This window comes from Tursiops truncatus, chromosome 7 (genome assembly GCF_011762595.2).
Source record: "Tursiops truncatus isolate mTurTru1 chromosome 7, mTurTru1.mat.Y, whole genome shotgun sequence".
Taxonomy (NCBI): domain Eukaryota; kingdom Metazoa; phylum Chordata; class Mammalia; order Artiodactyla; family Delphinidae; genus Tursiops; species Tursiops truncatus.
In genome coordinates, this window is record NC_047040.1 from 75,297,607 (window position 1) to 75,302,432 (window position 4,826).

A 4,826-nucleotide genomic window follows, 5' to 3' on the forward strand; every position below is an offset into this window, starting at 1 on the left:
GACACACGCCTTAGGAGTGAAATCAATGAGACCACATAGAGAGCTGTCATCTGAGGTAACAGGTAGCTATCTAGGTTAGAATTCAACTCAAGTTAAATTTCCTGAACATTTAAACTTTCAATGGTGGAAAAGGCTAATTTAGAAAATGATAATTTCCCTGATTCTATAAGGGTTCAAATTTTTGGCCGCAGTATTAGTTTCCTATTGCTGCTCTAACAAATTACCACAAACTTAGTGGCATAACCAGACACTGTTGGTAAGGCTGCATTCTTTCTGGAGACTCTAAAAGAAGAATCTGTTTCCTTGCTTTTCCAGTTTCTAGAGGCCCCTTACATTCCCTAGGCTATGTCCTTCTTCCATCTTCAGTATCAGTAGGGTAGCACTTTTAAATCTCTCTCTCTCTCTCTGCCCACTCCAGCTCACACACACACACACACACACACACACACACACACACACACACACACACACACACCCCACTCCCCTTCCCCCAGATATGCACACCTCTATCTCGGTCTTTTCTGACTTTCTTACCTCTCTCTTATCAAGATTCTTGTGATTACATTGGGACCACCTGATAATCTACCCATCTCAAGATCCTTACTTTAATCACATCTGCAATGTCCATTTTGTCCCATAAGGTAACATATTCAAAGGTTCTGGAGATTAGGAAGTGAACGTTTTATTTTTTCAGGGGAGGGAGCATTATTCTATCTACCACAACCACTGTTAGGAATTGTCATTTGTTGAGAGTTTGGGCTAATTTTCATCTAGTTTTATTCAGCTCTAAGATCCTAGGGTTCTAAGAGACTTGGGGTTTTTTGTTTGTCTGTTGTTTTTTTGTTTGTTTCTGTTTTTTGACAGGAAAGTAGGATTCATTGGTGGGCATGAGTAAGGAGGGGACAGCACCAAGGCTCTCATGAGTGCAGGGCCTGTCATTTGTCCAGGGGACCACAATTAGGGATGTATTTGACCCCACAGGTATCTGAGATGAGCCGCTCTTCTGCCACCATGTTTTCAAATTCATCCACATTGAACTTAGTAAATCCCCACTTCTTGGAGATGTGCATCTTCTGGTGGTCGGGGAACTTGAACTTGGCCTTGCAGAGGGCCTCAGTCACATGCTCCTTGTTCTGTAGCTTGGTGCCAATGGGCATTATGACTTGGCCAACGTGGACTCTGGCCACTGTGCCCTGGGGATTTCCAAAGGCACCGCACATACCTACCTGGAGCCTAGATTGAGGACAGCATGCCAGTCATGAATGCCCACTGGAAAGGGCTGTATCCAGGGTCCCTTAGGGCATCCTGTACAGGCGACAGGCTGCACACACTACCGAGGAGGCTGCTGTTTGCAGCCATTGCATGCTGGGCCCCCCACGGGGAAAAGACCATGGTTGGCTTAATTGGCTGATTCTCAGATGTGTGCAATCAAAATAAATGCAAAAAGTACAATGTAAGCAGATATTTAATTTTTGAAAATGTTGATCTTATATTTTCATGACACCTTTGTGTTACACAATATGCATATAAAATTCCTTTAGAAAAACTATAAATTCTTGCATCTCCTCTCAATCATACGATTTATATAATTTTGAGAACACAGCAGCCCTGCAGCAAAACATTCAATGAATTATTAAAAAGTGCTGAGAACTGCTTTATGGGTATAAAGAGCTAAATAAGGATCATCTAATTCTACCAGTTATTAACATATAAATTCAAAAAAAGGAAAAAGTCCACATACAGGTATTTTGTCCAAAATTAATGTTTCCTACTTTTAAGAAGGTCATAAGAGCAAAAATGACATAAACTTTGAATCCACTTCACTTCACACATTTATTTATTCATCAATATTTCCATAAGTAAATTTGTTAACCTAAGTGTAAATGTTTCAGAGGAAAAAAATTCAGAATAAATCAAGGAAAAATACAGGAAATTAAAAGGAATAATAAATATGTGAATACACATAATCACATTCACTAGAATGAAAGCTCAGATAAAACAGTACATACCTTAGGGCATCATTCATTATCACACATACACATAAATGTATATACAGCAGTGACACATTTGGGAAAGATGAACAAATTGAAGAGTTCATAAGAAAGATTTGAGGAAAGGTTTGGAAAATGAGGAAAGGTTAAAAGAAGAAGGCATGTTCAGTCAAATGAACATACCAAAAGGAAATATGATTATTTACAAATATATATATAATGAAATGATAAAAAACAAGACAAAGACAGAAAATATGAACTAGGAAAGACATGCAAAAATTAAGAAAATCTTTAAACAATGAAGGATGTAAACCTAAAGAATATGTAACTCTTATGGTAATAGTGTCTGTCATTATTGAAAAGCCAATATTGAGGTTAGATGCTTATTAAGAAAGGCTCATAAATAATTAAGTTAACCCTGCCTTACTACAAAGGAGAACAGACATAAACCAAGACCTTCCTTCCAAAGTTGAAATCTAATTTTACTTTCTCTTTCTCTCTCTTGTTGAGATTGGGCTGCCTTCTAACTCATATTTGAAAAAGATTTGAGTTTTTCACATAAAAATAGAATGAAGTACAAAATGAAGTGAAAATAAAGAATACATTGAAAGCAGGATTAGCTTGTACAAGCATGATGGAAAATGAATTGTGGTTTTTTTACTGGTCCAAAAACTAAACATCAATTATTTAGTCAATATAAATGTATTGCTTTAATATGCCAGGCACTGTACTAGGTACTAATACAAATCCATTGCAAGCAGAATCCAAATATGGCTTTCTCTTCTTCAAGATCATGGGTGTCTTATATATATATCTTATATGACTACTTACCATCTCTCAAATAATGTGTTGTTGGTTGCAAGGAAACCCTTCTGTCTATATAATGGGAAAGAACATCAAATCAGAAGGCACTTCTTCCAATCAATAGAATCACCTTTACGAATGGAGAAAAATACATTAAACTTTTTAGCAAAACCCTGAGATTATAATTAGCTTGTTAATGGTAGAGAAAAAAATTTAATAATTGTGTTTCACTAATTCAGAATTCATTATTTGACCAGAGGCTGACAGGAATGTTATTTTTGCATTGATTAATTTATTTCTTTTTATAGAAGTAAATTAATAATGTAAATAAGATGACAAGAGGATCCTTCAAAATACTTAGTAGAACAAACTTTCTAAGCACCCTCAAGTACTTTAGAAGGAACCATTTCCACACAATTGATATGTTAATTAAAAACCATTAAATCAAGTCAAGGATGTGTATTGGATAACACTTTGTTAGTTTAATGTGAGTTAATGTAGGTACTTGAAATAATGGAACTCTATTCCTTTCTGAAATAATATATTTTCAGACTTTTTTCTTTAATTAAAACTAAGCTTCCTCCAATTAGTACAGATTAATGATATTTTACAGGAGTCAATATTTAGGAACCAAGAGGTAATCCTGACTCTTCTATAACCTAGTTGTAGTCAGGAAAGAGGGAAAGATTGGGAAAGTAATCTTAGAGTTGATGTCTTCCAATTGAAATAGTACTTTCACACATAATAATATGACAGATATGACAAATTTGGCTATGATCCAAATCAAAATCATTAACAATTTGAAATATATACATATATTCCTAGCAAATAAAGAGGAAAGAATATCTTTGCTGGCCAACATAGAAAGAAAGCATCTTTTAATATATAAAGAGGTTGTCTAAGGAAAAGTCAGTCTCATGTATCAATATATGTGTGAATATACCTTCTTCCTTTCTAACCCACATATATTGACAAAGCAGTATTAAAATAAGAACAAGGTAGGAACCTAGCTAATTTACACATCATTAGAACCCATTTTTACTGGGGACGTGGGTGGAGACTGGCGGGATAGGATAGTGCTGATTTGAGAAAAAAACGAGACAGTGCTTTTCATCAGCATTACTAATTTATTGACCATCATAAAAATATATGGCACACTAAAAGTTATGAACTTGACTTCTTGAGGGATATTTATGGAAGGGAAATGACCAATATTTTCCTTTAAAATAACCCAAGAAATATACTCACTACACTTTAGTATATTTGACAGATGAGTTAATATAGTCTTTAAAAATATATTTTGGTATGTGAAAGTTTCAAACATCACAGAAGCATAGAGAAGAGTAAATGAATCCTCTTTTACCCATCACCAGATTCAACCCTTATCAAGATTTTGCTGACTTGATTATCTAACCTTTTCTCCAGCTCTGGCTCTCTTGCTCTTACTTTTCTGTTTCCTGAGGTATGTAAAGCAAATCCCAGAGATTATCTTTCACCCAAACATCTTTTGGTAAGCATCTCTAAAAAAGTATATGGACAGTTTATCACAAAAAATAGTACAAAATGATTTCCATTTATGGTTCTAATTTGCTCCCCCATGTCTTTGCTCGTGACCCAAGGGGACTGTAGATTGCTCTAGGGCAATGATCTCTTTCCATTAAGAACATGGTCAGTGATATAATATTGGCAAATTTTACTTTTTTTTTTTTGTAGGAATGGGTTGTGATCTAAATGTTGTGTTCAAAACCTTTTCCGTTTTCATACTGCCTGATTTTTAAACACTTTTAAATGGTTTCTACTTAAGAGAAAATGGGAAAAAGTGTTTAAGAGAAGCATGTTTTACCACATCCTTGGTACCTGGTACCGTTCTGACTTCAATGGAGAAGGAACAATATAATCAAAAGTTGGCCATATTCACAATTGCTTTAACTCCGTCAAGATATGAAAGGTTTATCATGCTAATTTTTTATCATTTTTCCTTCTCTTCCATCATTTAAATTGGTGCAACAAGAGAGGAAGTTTTAAAATCAT

General features: G+C 35.0%; 1 non-coding gene across 1 annotated transcript; it reads right to left on the bottom strand.

Annotated features, from left to right (window-relative positions):
- Positions 1-1,277: 1,277 nt before the first annotated feature.
- LOC117313061 (small nucleolar RNA SNORA70) lies at positions 1,278-1,413 on the bottom strand. Its single transcript, XR_004527525.1, has one exon. It is a non-coding gene; the product is annotated as a small nucleolar RNA SNORA70 (small nucleolar RNA).
- Positions 1,414-4,826: the final 3,413 nt, after the last annotated feature.